Raw genomic sequence first — 14,212 nt, forward strand, 5'->3', positions numbered from 1 at the left:
GAGCGCCAGTTAGCTTTGGTCTGTTTCATGGCCATATTCTGTATTCCTCAACCCAAACATCTGTTTCAAAAATGGATGCCCCTGATGACAAGGGAGACTGGTCCAAAGTAAAACAGGTGTCTGAGTTCAAATTCACCATGCTTCTGGAAAAATGACACAAAGCATAACAAAAATATTAAAATTATATCACCTGTTATTTGTTCCAAAGAAATCAGGAAAAATAACACCAAGCAGACCTCAAAGATCTGCACAACTGCTAGACTGGTCATCAGGAAGAAAATAGCTATTTACTCATAAGAGCTCACTTTTGCTTTAAGAAGAAGGTATCATACTTTAGACCCATTTTCCCCTAAAATAATTTGAGAAAATTATTTCACTTAGTATATACAGAATGTTCTCCTTGCTTACAGGTATTCCCTTAGGGAGGAAACTGAAACCAAGATGAGTTTTATAAGCTTCTATGCCCTTGGTACTCAGTCACTTCAGTTGTGTCCAACTCTTTGTGACTCCAGCCTGCCAGCCTCCTCTGTTCATGGGATTTTCCCAGCAAGAATACTGGAGTGGACTGCCATGCCCTCCTCCAGGGGATCTTCCCAACCCAGAGATCAAACCCAAGTCCCCTGCGTCTCCTACATTGCAGGCAGATTCTTTACCACTGAGCCACTGGGGCAACCCTCTATGCCCTTTATATCTCTTTAAATATTTTATATTAAAAAGTAAACTGAGCATTTCAGTCATTATTTGATCTGAACATTTTTCATGCTAATTACTTTTTTTGTAAATTGGTATTTCTTCTAATTCCTCTAGTTCTTTCCTCACAAATACATTCTTTACCCATATAGTAAGGATAAAATACCTTCTTTTTTTTCAGTTGGTTCACAGAACCCAGCACTTATGCTTTTCTACCATTCATAAAAAGAAACAAATTTCCAATCTATCTTTCTTCACACTTCTATCTAGGTCCTTGCTTTTGAAGTTCCCAACACAATCCACAAACATAATCAATATCTGAAATACCACATGTGCCAGTACCTGAAACACAGATGAAGACCTAGAACTGGGACTTCCCTGGTAGTCCAGTGGCTAAGACTCTGCATTCCCAATGCAGGGGGGCCCAGGTTCGATCCCTGGTCAGGAAATTAGATCCTACATTTTACAACTAAGATTTCTCATGCTGCAACTAAAGATCTCACATGCTGAAACTAAGAAAAAGAAAAAAAAAAAAATCCCATGTGCCACAGTTAAAAGATCCTACACACTGCAATGAAGATCAAGGATCCCACATGCCACCACTAGGACCCAATGCAGTCAAATCAATACATACATATCTCACACTCTCATCTTGACCCAGATTTAACATTGAGGGCCATCTTACATAACTTGAAATCTGAGCACATCTACAACTGCAAGCTTTCTGGTCTCAAGATAATAATAGACTCAGTTCAGTTTAGTCGCTCAGTCGTGTCTGACTCTTTGTGACCCCATGGACTGCAGCATGCCAGGGTTCCCTGTCCATCACCAACTCCCGGAGTTTACTCAAATTCATGTCCATTGAGTCGGTGATACCATCCAACCATCTCATCCTCTGTCATCCCCTTCTCCTCCTGCCTTCAATCTTTCCCAGCATCAGGGTCTTTTCTAATGAGTCAGTTCTTCACAGCAGGTGGCCAAAGTATTGGAGTTTCAGCTTCAACATCAGTCCCTCTAATGAACACTCAGGACTGATTTCCTTTAGGATGGACTGGTTGAATCTCCTTGCAGTCCAAGGGACTCTCAAGAGTCTTCTCCAACACCACAGTTCAAAAGCATCAATTCTTCAACACTCAGCTTTCTTTATAGTCCAACTCTCACATCCATATATGACTACTGGAAAAACCATAGCTTTGACTGGATGGACCTTTGTTAGCAAAGTAATGTCTTTGCTTTTTAATATGCTGTTAAGGTTGGTCATAACTTTTCTTTCAAGAAGCAAGTGTCTTTTAATTTCATGGCTGCAGTCACCATCTGCAGTGATTTTGGAGCCCCCCCCAAAAAATTCTGTCACTGTTTCCCCATCTATTTGCCATGAAGATTGCAATACTACAAATAAAATTCACCATTTTTAATCCCTGATCCCAGAAAAACAGGCAGCTACAGTGCTCCCTTATGGTAGGAATCTGTCCTCTGGGGAAGAGGGAGTCTTGCTTTCTCTATTTTCTTTCAGTTCACCTACAGTTGTCCCTTGAAAGACTGAGAAAAGAGTCTACAGCGGCTCCCAGATCCAAGGTGCCAGGTGGAGGATCCTGCCGGGGGTGGAGGTAGGGAGCTGGAACAGGACAGAACCTTCTCGTTCAGAAGCTACTCCATCTATCACTGCTCATTAGTCTTCAAAGGAGCACTGAAGCCAGGCCTCAAGAAAAGAATACAGCTAAATGTGTGGAGGTTGGTAGTGAGCTGAGAAAGTATGTCACCCTACTCAGAGAGACTTATGCTGACCACATAAATCCTTTTTTCTTTTATGGTTACACTGTGTCTTTGTTGCTGTGTGCAGGCTTTCTCCAGTTGCAGGCAGCGGGGGCTTCCCTTGTTGCAGAGCGGGGGCTCTAGGCATGGCGGCTTCAGCAGTTGGCGCATGTGGGCTCTGTAGTGATGGCTCATGAGCCCTGGAATGGGCAGGCTCCAGTAGGCATGGCACATGGGCTTTAGCTGCTCCTTGATATGTGGAGTCTTCCTGGGGCAGGAATCGAACCACGTCCCCTGCATTGACAGGAGGGTTCCTATCCACTGTGCCACCAGGGAAGTCCGGGCCATGTGAATCTTGATCCAAAACCTGAGACATGTGGTTTTACCATGGATGCTTCCCAACTTCTTTCAAGAACCTCTCCCAGTTCTCCATGGGCTATTGAGCTGCCTTACAGTTTTTCTGTCCACTCTGACAAAGGACAGGAGCATAATATAAAATAAGGTGCCCCCATTCCCTGCAAACCACGGAGGACCATATATAACATCACAGTACTCAGTAAAACTGTACACAGTGTATAGTTCCCCCTCCTCCTTGTTTATGAGGTCACTGGGAAAACTGCTTCTCTTTTCATGGCTTCCCCCTCCTGTTTATCTTTGATATCCCCCGTTCTCCCCTCCCTAGCTTTTCCCTTCTTCTCTATCCTATAGACAGAGCCCCCTTTCTTCTCTACTATATAATTCTAAACATAGGCTCTGCCCGTAACCCTAAGCTATTGCTGCATCACGCTGATTTGCACCAGCTGTGCCTGATGGTGGTTAACCCACACTTACAACAGAGCCTTCTTAGATCTTCCTCTGAGAACAAGATTCTGCATATACATCTAAAAGTCATAACCAGAGAGGTGGAAACTGAGCCAAGAATAAATACATCCTGCTTTGAACTACTGATCACATTAAATAAGAAAAATAACACAACCAGAGCAAAGAAAAGTGCTACCCAGAGGTGTAGCATAAAGATTTTTCTTGGACATGTACAACAAACTAGTGGATGATTTGCCCCCTCAAACATCCCACTCCCTAGTTTAAGGTCAATTCTCTCAAAATTAATGAAAGGAAAGCCCAGGTCAGGGCAGGGAGCTCAAGGAAGGGAAGACTTTCTCATGAAGAATTCAAGGGACAATAAAAAGTATACTCCCACATAGAGCTGACTCATTTCATTGTACAGCAGAAACTAACACAACATTGTAAAGCAACTATACCTCAATTAAAAAAAGAAAAAGAAAAAACTAGGAGACCTTAAAAAAAATATGCTCCCAAATAAGAGCATCAAGAACTTTATCATGTAACTAGAGTTTGTAAAGCTTAGAGCCTTTGAGACTCTTAAATAGCTGTGAAAAACCAAGTGCATGGAGCTGGGAATTAGCGTATAATGATGTTATTCTGCAACTTTGGGCAAATCACAATCTCAGATCATCAGTTTTCCTATCAGCTCACTCCCTGAGGAGTCATTGGCAAGGTCACCAGCTGGTTTGTGCATACTGAATTGTCTGGCCCATTTACTTTCCACTATGAAACCATGTGTAACGGTCCTGTGTCTGAATGTGATCAGGTCATGTGAATGACTGTCATTAGAAGGTAATCATCCTTCTTCATCTCTGTCCCAGTGTGACTGTGTTCCAGATTTGTCAAACCAAATTCCATTCTTCCTAGCTCCATAGGATAATGAACAAATGCTGCTAGTTTTGTTAAGAGAAAAATCTTCTAAGTTGTAAAATCATTTATTAGTTTCAAAAATTCTGGCTAACCTCAAGATCAGGGACACAACATGATTCATCTGATGCAAGAGGACATCAGCAGTCTAAGAAAAATACGTTATAACTAACTTTTTGTTACAAAGCTCATCTACTTATAAATCAGTTTCCCAATGGCTATCTTCACATCTGCCTCACTGTCAGTCCAGGAGGACATTAGAACAAGTCACTGCTAACCATCTCCTGTTGATGGTAGGCAGAAATGGTGTACTTTAGCTCAGGACAGCTTCAAGCCATCTATGAAAGTTCTTAGGTTGAAAATGTATAGGAGACAGATATTCTATACTTATTTCACTCACTAGGAGTAAAGTTTCTATCCACTAAAAATAGCAACATAATTTCAGGCTTCCCAGAAAACACAGCATCCCATCAGTCTCTTAAGTACTGAATGATCAGTTCCTCAGCATCAAAAGCATTAGTACAAAAATGGAGACCCCACCAACAGTGTCAGGCAGGGGTCTTGATGTTTGGAGGACAAACTCTCCTCCAGAGTCACAACACTTTCACAGACCCTTGTGATCTGACTCGTGCCGTCCTTTCAAGCCGCATCACCCCCAACACTTTCTGTCTTGAATCCTGTCTTCCATCCACACTGAACTACTCTTCATTCCCCTATCCCCCACTCTCTACGCCTTTGTACATGCTTTTCCCTCTGCACCAGCAAAGGACTTCCTTCCCCACCCCCATAATGAAACAGTCCACCTCATCCATTTTCCATGTCTCATTTGTATAAAATCACTTACTCCTACACATCATTTATTACTCTTAGCTTCTCCAAACCTCCCAAATTTAGCTAAAATATGCCTCACATGTACTCCTTTACAAGCTTGTGTTTTAATTGCCTTGATCACATCTATGGTGCTTTTGTGAGGGAAAAAAGTCTATATTCCCCACTAGACTGTAAGCTCCATGAGGCAGGGGTTATATCAGTCCTACACATGGCAGTTACTCAACAAATATCTATTGAGTAAATGACTCAATTCACTATTTTATATTTAATAAGAGAGGAATAAATTTATTTTAGATGTTTTCTTTTTTAAAGATAGCTGTCATTTTATTCAACCTTTTTGTTTTGACACTTTCAATTTTTAGAATTGTAAAAGATGCCAAGAGATACAAATATATAATCATGTTCATATTACCGCCATCTGGAATTGACAAATGTTAACAGTTTTATATATTCCAGTCTATTCAAGACTGCTTTCAAAGGGCCAAAACTCCAATGATTTTGTGATCAATCCTAAGTTAACTAAAGAGAGAGAAACAGAAACGATATTATTAAGCACTTGTGTGCCAGTCACTGCCTTAGCTTTATATACATTGCATATTGTGAATATTATTATCCACACTTTATGGATGAAGACACTAAGGCTTAGAAGATTAACTACTGATTGAGATAATACACCGAGTAGATGTTACTACCATGTTCCAACCAAATACTAACTAAATCCAAATTCCTTGGGGCTTTGTCCTTTATTGTCTAGATCCTCAAGTCCTATCTATACCTGGAAGGCACTTGCACTTTTTGAGCCAGGGAATGTACTTTTACATATGTTATTCATCCAATTCGTTTAAAAAATGTCAATTAAGTGCCTACTATGGATTTTGTACTGTTATCTCGTAAACTAGGAGAAAATTAAGTTAACCAGGGCACTGCTTTCACAAGCATTTTGGTTAATTCAGCTATGAATAAATTAAGTGGTGCTATAATGCCAAGGAAGCTTCTCCATTGCAAAAGAAACATGCAACCGTCTAGGCAAAGAGAAAATAGCATTAAAAGGCTGAACAGACTACCTTCCTGTCCCTGTCAAAGGTTAAGGATGACACATGACAAGCTCTGCTCACATTAGACGGCCCCTGAAAATTTACCTTGGTCCTACAAGGACTGGAATGTTGTGGTTGTGGTGGGGAAAATCTTTGCAAGGTGACTAGATATTTAAGGGTCGTATTTAAAAATCGCTGACCACTTTGCTGTGTACCTGAAAGTAACGCAAGATTGCAAATCAACTCTCCACCAATAAAAAGTTGAAAAAATAAAATAACTAAAACAAAATAAAAATTTGCTGTCACTTATGATTTCTACAGTGTCCTATATTTTTGTCTTAACAATTAAAAACATGAAACTTAGGAGTAAAGAATTTGACTTAATATATCTTCTTGGCTCTCAGTTCAAATTCTTATGGTTGCTTAACGGTCAGCATGTGTGTGGCCCTGCAGTTCACATGAAAGAAAGTGAAAGTCACTCAGTTGTGTCTGACTCTTTGCAACCCCATGGACTGTAGCCCGCCAGGCTTCTCTATCCATGGGATTCTCCAGGAAAGAATACTGGAGTGGGTTGCCATCCCCTTCTCCAGGGGATCTTCCTGACCCAGGAACGGAACTTCGGTCTCCTGAACTTCAGGCAGATTCTCTACTGTCTGAGCTGGCATAGGGTTCAGTTAAGCCCCTGCACATTCTTTCTTGCGGTCCCTGCCTTTCAGAAAATGAATGACACAGTGTTTCCTGCCTCAAAGGGACAGCCTGTCCCTGTGTGGATACTTTGTATCCAGGGTCTTGCTCCATTTCTTCCAGTAAGTCCAGGGGTGTTTGGCAATCACTCGCTTTGTAACTGTATTGTCAGCAATTTTGACTTCTCTTAACATATTATAAAACTTCTGGACTCCCAATCGAAATCCTGGCTCTTTCTTGCTTTCCCATATCTACTATCCTCCATGATTCTTTAAACATAACTTCACCTCCCACTTGGATAGAGCAGGCTTCTTCCATCACAGTGTTTCAAGTCTTTTTGCCATTTTTAGCTTCCTTGATCAACATTTTTACTTTGAAACAATTCAGATTTGTCCTTGCACTGCATCCAACCTACTTGAAATGAATGTTTTGAGTCTATGGCATGATATGGCCATAAGGGTAAGCAGGAGTGGGTGGAGAGGTTATTTTGCTTACTGAGGACTCTTTTCATCAGGCTATTTGCTTTCACCGTCACTGTACTTATACTACACACATATGGCGTTGATTTCTCAGAAATCCAGCAAAATTCTAATGGTTCCCATTATTGGCAAGCCACAGAGTAAATCATATGGTTCTGGGCCTTGGGTCCATCCTTTCATGACAGCAGAGGAAACACCACTAACTGCCAGAAGTTCTGTCACTTGGGTGCTCTTCTCAGAGTAAGCACCAACAAGTGAGATAGTTAGTTTTCTGTCCGTTCCTTTGTTCATTCATTTATTCATTCAACAAATGTCTCAAGAGTGTAGTGAAATAACTCTGAATAAAACAGACATAGTTTCTCAGATTAGGAGCTCATAGTATACTGGAAAAGAATATAAAATAAATGATTGCCATATAATGTGATAAATGGACATGAAGGAAACACAGAGTACTTTTTAGAAAATTAAGAAAAAAATGACAAGGGCATATAACACAGACTATAGAGGTCAGGGGAAACTTCCAGAGTCTGAAGGATGAATAGGAGTTACCTGGGCAAAGGGGAAGGAAGGGCACCCTAAACAGAGACTACAACGTCACGTGCAAATGCACTGGGGCCGCCAATATTCCCTTATCAGAATCCAAGTTTTTAAAGCATGTTAACCCTTTTCTTGGAGAAGGGAATGGCAATCCAGTCCAGTATTCTCACCTGGAGAACCCCTTGGTCAGAGGAGCCTGGCGGTCTACAGTCCATGGGGTCACACAGAGTCAGCTATGACTTGGTGACTAAACAACCACATTTTCCTACCAGTGACCTCCTGTAAATCTCTACCCTTCTGAAATTTTCTCCATCTATAAAGGTTCCAGGGGAGTTCCCTGGTGGATTCTGCACTCTCACTGCAGAGGGCCCAGGTTCAACCCCTGCTTGGGGTTGAACTAAGATCCCACAATCCAGGCAGTGCAGCCCACCCCACCCCACACCCCACCCCCCAAAAAAAGATTACAAAAGATTATAATGTGTCTTGAGATTCCTAGACCAGGGTTTCTCATCAAGTAAAGCAGGTAAATTTCTCAAATGTCGGGTCACAGGAGAAGAATTATAGCAAAAGTTTTCCACTGTTTCCTCTCATGGGCCCCTGAAAGAGGACAGGGCTTTGGACTAGCTACTCAGTGCTATGGGAAGCAATACAGCTTCTCCCCAGATAGCCTACATTTGTAATCCAAGGACAAATTTAAAGAAATACTGTTTCTTCTTTATATTTGTGCCCTCGAAGGGGAGATAAGCCTAAGGCACAGAAGACAATTCTTTCCCTTTCATGGGCACTATTTCAGTTTGTGAGCTCCTCTCCCCCAACCCCTTGCCTCTTTATTGCCTCATGCCAAGCTTGTCCTGACAATAATGGAGTTGTCAAGCAAATAAAAAGAGACCCTGAGGTTTACAGTGAGCACATTTTGGAAAACAATGAGCTGAAATAGAACTGCTTCGCACACTTTTTCCTGGGGAGCTTAGACTCACATGAACACAAGCCTCATGAAGGAATGGTTTCCAAGCCCTCAAGAAACTGGTCTTTTTCTTTCTTCCTCCTTTCCTCCCTCCCTCCCTCCTCTTTTTTTCCTCCCTCCCTCCCTTCCTAAATTCACTTGGAGTTTTCTTTACTCTCTGTAGTAAAGCACAAAGAAATGTTCACATCCAATATGGCGAAGGCAGAGTTCGTTCTAGGACTGGGAGCCAAAGACATGTGCAGGCTCAGTCGTGTCAGACTCTTTGCGACCCCATGGGCTGTAGCCCACCCAGGCTCTTCTGTCCATGGGACTTCCCAGGCAAGAACACTAGAGGCGTTGCCATTTCCTCCTCCAAGGGATCTTCCTGACCCAGGGATTGAACCTGCATCTCCTGGCAGGAGGATTCTTTACCACTAGCGCCACCTGGGAAGCCGGGAGCCAAACAGAACAGGCTAAAGTGGTTGCAGATGTCTAACAGAGTTTTACCAGAGAAAGCTCTCTACGTATCAGTTTTATCCTCCTAAAAGTCCCTGGCACTTCCCCGTGCAAATGGTCACCTGAGCACCCAAGTCAGCAGGTAGGATAACAGAAGGTTGAGAACCCAGCCTGCCCACACCTTTCCAGGAAGACGTCCCTGAGGAGCACACTGCTGACTGGTGTCGCCCCTACCACATGCTTGGGGCAGAGAAGGAGGAGCTGAGTGGGTCTGAAACACCCTTATCTGGACACTGCCCAGAATCATTTGTATATGTCAACACAGTGCTGTTTAGTTGGGGTTGATTATTTTCCTCCTGGGAAGATCACCCACAGGAACCTCAGTGGGGGCAGTCTCATTGGAGTTGGGCAGCTGTGTCTACCAGTTCAAATCCCCTAGTTGTTTGAAAAAAAAAGGAGTCCTGGAGTATGGGCCTTCCAGAACGTGGGGGGCAATCGTGAATTCAGATGGTAGAGGTCAAAAAGCGACTGCTGTGAAACTGGCAGGCTGATAGGGTGTAACATTTTATACTCCTCTGTCCTTCACTGATTCATTCAATAATAAGAAAAGTCTACATCTATTGGTTATTATGTAGGAGGCACTGTTCTAAGCATTTTGCATGCACTTTGCTCTGGCAACAAGAGCCAATGGTTAAAAATAAGAAGATACAAGGTAGGAAGATTAGAGCTGAAGAGACTTCCCCGATGGTAGGTCTGTGTTCCGTGATGATAGCAGACTGTTTGGTGAACAGCATCTCAAGGGTGGAGGGAAACTTTGAGGTGATTCTGGTGGGGTTTACTGTCCAAGGACACAACAACAATTCAGGGAATGGGTGAAAATACCCAGGTTCCAAACAATCAGACTACACAGTTGGGCCCCTATCAATAGCTTGGAGTATGTGGAGCAGAATTCAGTTATGCAGGGAAAAAAGAGCTAGGACAAACTTAGCAGAGGTTTAGAGCTTCACTCAAACGGAATGGAGTTAACGGCAGGGTGCAGTCTCCATGAGATGTTGTGATAATATGTGGGAAAACTGAGATGGAAACCCAGCCACACACACTGGGAAAAACATTTTGAGGAATAAAAGAAAGTTATGACTCAATGGGCACGTTGTTGTTTTTTCCCATGAGACACTGCCAAGCCAGGCTCTAAGAGAGCAAGACTGGAACCATTTATTATGCTGAAGATGCCGACCTGACCAGAATGAGATGAAGTCTGGGAAGAAAAACCAAATGTAGAATCAGGGTGATTTAAATAATTTTGGTAGACAGTTTCATGAGAAGATAAGAGTGAGATGATGAAGAGAGAGAAGCTTGAATTTGAATCTTACTCTGCCACTTACCAGTTATGTATCTTTGAGCATGTGCACTAACTTCTAATCTTCAAAATCTTATGCAAAATATTCCTATGGGACTTCCCTGGTGGTCCAGGGGTGAAGAATCCGCCTGCCAGTGCAGGGGACACAGGTTCAATCCTTGGTCCGGGAAGATTCTACATGCCTCAGGGCAACTAAGCCCGTGCTCAGCATCAAGAGAAGCCACCACAGTGAGAAGCCCGTGCACCACACCTAGAGAGCAACCCTGCTCACCGCAGCCAGAGAAACCCCAGGCACAGCAAGAAGAGCTGGCGAACTAGAGAGCAGACCCTGCTCACCGCAGCCAGAGAAAGCCCAGGCATAGCAAGAAGACCAGGCGCAGCCCAAAACAAAAGAATAGGAAAGAAGCAAGCTTCTATTTAAAAACATCCCTATGGCTGTGACAACTGAATATACTGCGGAATATGAAAGTGCCGAGGACAGTTCTGACACAGAGTAGGTGCTTAACAAATGATACTTTCTCTCCCTCCAGTTGAATATTTGAATATTTGGTTTTAATATTCCATTCCTCACTACTGATGATAATGTCTAGCCTATTGATCTCAGTAAAAATATCTCAAAGCATGTTTATATATTAATAAGTTCCCAGGCAGGACATGTCTATCCCTTTGCCTCATACTAAAGTTTGCGGTAGAGAGAAAAAGGAAGTCATTCAGAATCACAAAGTAGAAGCCTAGCGCTATCTTTGAACCACATTCTTTAAGGTCAGCAAAGAGCTGGCTCTTCAGAGATGAATAAAATGCACACCCACTGCTTGTCCAAATAGTCATCCAGTTTCTCTCTCTCGCTCGCTTTTTTAATTCTCTCTCTTCCTGTCCCTCAGATGAGAATGATTTAATCTCCAAAGTATGCGTGATGACACATACTATTTCTTCCTCCAAGAATGTGATGTTACAATGTGAGGCCCCATTCCAGAACTGGATTGAGAGGGAGAGGTCATATGTCCAGTCTCCACACAGGCATTCACTAGTTGAAGTTCACACAGAGAACATCTCTGTTTCACAGCCACAGAGAATATTGCTTATCTTGGCAGGCTCCTCACAAATGCAAGACACTGAGCACAGATAAGCAGTGCGTGATGAATGAGTCAGTGCAATTTCAATCAGTAAAGACCCAAACAAACAAACAAAACCCCGCCACTGACTACGCCCCACAGCCAAAGAAATAAATCACCTTTGTACCAGAGATGGCAGTATTTTGGTTGCTGTTAACCTTTATAGAAACAACAGGTTACTATGAAATCATGATCACATGGTCACGTAATTGCTATGAAAATGATTCATCAATCGACCATCAGGTATTTAATTCAACTGTATACAGCAGTATGTGAGTGCTTTAGGGTTTCTAAGTGAAGTCTAATTAAAACTAATGGACATGGTCTATAGGACAGACAGCCTAGCTTAAAAGAGAGAATCACCATCATGAAAAAAGAATACCCCCAAATAATTCCCAGCTGAGCACTGGCTAGCCGAATGTATACAGAGAAGAAGGAGATCAAAGTGGCCAAAAGACATTCTGAAGTGTTCCAGGCCACCCTTCACATGTCTGACAGAGCAGGATTTCTAGAAAACAAATCTGTGTCACTACCTCTGCCGAAAACCCTTTACTGACTGCCCAAGGCCCACAAGACAATTCCTGAATTTCTGAGTGAAGCGTGTAAGTCTTTTCATTATTTGGTGCTTCTCAGCTTCATCTCCTGCCATTTCTCTTCTGCTGCAGACACTCCCAACTGCAGGACATTCTATTAATAATACTGTCCTTTACACAATTTTCCCTCTTATGGGAATATTTGCTTGGGTTCCTCTTCTAAAATCCCTTGTGTTGGGTTAACTTCTACTTTTCCTTTAAGAATGAACTCAAGCCTTACTTCTTCACTGAGTTTTCTTTCCCTGACACCCACACCTCCGTGAGCATACTTACGCCCATGCGGGATTAATGCTTCCTGCTGTAGGTTCTGAAAACACCTAGGGACATATTTATTACATACAACACTCATCACACCGCATTGCAATTACTGATTGATTTAATGCCGTTCCCCCACCTATTTCCCATTTTTTAGTATCAACTTTGCATGCGTGCTCAGTCACTCAGTGGTGTCCAACTCTTTGTGACCCATGGACTGTAGACTGCCAGGCTCCTCTGTCTGTGGAATTATCCAGGCAAGAATACCGGAGTGGGTTGCCGTGCCCCCCTCCAGGGGATCTTCTCGACCCAGGGATCAAACCCAAGTCTCTTGTGCCTCCTGCACTGGCAGCCAAGTTCTTTACCACTAGTGCCACCTGGGAAGCCCTGAAATATGTATGAGGATGATAAACTCCAGATTTAGGATACTGATTACCTTTGGGGAAGGAGGAAAGCAAATAGAATTGGGTACCAGGGCCAGGACTAGGGTGAGTAAGCAAGGCACCTAGCATGCAAAATACAAGGATAGATTAACTTCCAAGTTTGTGCAAGTGCAGGACATAAATGTGAGAGTAGGTACCTCCTTAAATTTTGTGCCCTCAGCACCTCCCTTTCTGATCCTAGTCTTGACCCTATTAAGTGACATACACAGAGACTTCAAACAGCTTTCTGCAGAGTTTTACTGCTTTAAAAAAAAACAAAAAAACTAAACTCTGTTGTCCTAGTATTTCTATAGAAAGAATTTATAGTTTCTTCATCTGGATTTCACATATTTAAGACTATAGCTATTTTACTACTTTCTTGGATTGGAATCATTACAACATGCAGATATTAGAGGTTTGGACACCCAACACAAGTGCTCTGAGGCCTTGGTATAATGACTGCTCATGAAAGATTATTTTCCTCTTAACAGAATAACCAACAGAAAGACATGTGACCAAGCTTGGCAGTGAGGCCCTCTCTCCCATTGTTTTGCATTTCAAGCAAAGAAATGTGAGAATGAGAGAGGAGAGACCAGTTTGGAAGTTATACCAGGGGTAGGGCTCAGACTAGTTCCTGCTGACTTGGTTCTTGTCCTATATCCAAACATAGTTCTCCAAATTCCCATCAGTTCTGTGAACCTCCCAATATCCTCCAATAATTTGCAAGTTTCTTTAAATTAGAGTTAATGCCTATTGCTTGCAACCAAGGAGCCCTAACTAATACTTAATCTCAAGCTGTCAAAGAATGAATCTATATAATTCCACATGTGTTAGTTGATCCTGAGGAATCAATTTTCTCACCACAATTTGATTTCCCATGTATGTTTGGTAGGAGTCTACAAGGACAAATGCCTACTTGCATGTTTTAAGTCCTATCTGTCAGGGCTACCTCCCTTGGCTGAATGAATCACTGTGGGGTTATTAATGTCCAAGGGACATACCCCTGACTTCTTATTCTCTAGCTGTGGTTGTGCCTATGGCCCCTGAATAAAAAATTGCCAAGCTGGCCTATGGTAACAGCTGCACTAAGAATGAGCATCTCAAATCTAAGAAAACCCATCATTGCACCAACTGTGTCATTTAGCGTTGTCTTACCTCCTCTGTCTTTAAAACTTCCCATATCCGAGCATGCTCTTCCACCAGCCAGTGTCCTGTACTTCCTACCTTGGTGGAAAGTTTGAGTTTAGACACCACATGTGCAGGCTCTCCCAAGGGCTTCTCCTCCATCTTGAAAGAGCCAGGCAGGAGGCATTACGGATCTCTGCGGAAGAATAAAGTGGGATCCAGGTTAAAACAT

The 14,212-nt window shown here is 42.5% G+C and overlaps 1 non-coding gene across 1 annotated transcript; it reads left to right on the forward strand.

Moving 5' to 3' along the window:
• The first annotated feature begins 1,065 nt into the window (after window positions 1-1,065).
• TRNAG-CCC lies at window positions 1,066-1,139 on the forward strand. Its single transcript has one exon. It is a non-coding gene; the product is annotated as a tRNA-Gly (tRNA).
• Window positions 1,140-14,212: the final 13,073 nt, after the last annotated feature.

The sequence above is a fragment of the Oryx dammah genome, unplaced genomic scaffold (assembly GCF_014754425.2).
Source record: "Oryx dammah isolate SB20612 unplaced genomic scaffold, SCBI_Odam_1.1 HiC_scaffold_21, whole genome shotgun sequence".
NCBI classification, from domain to species: Eukaryota; Metazoa; Chordata; class Mammalia; order Artiodactyla; family Bovidae; genus Oryx; species Oryx dammah.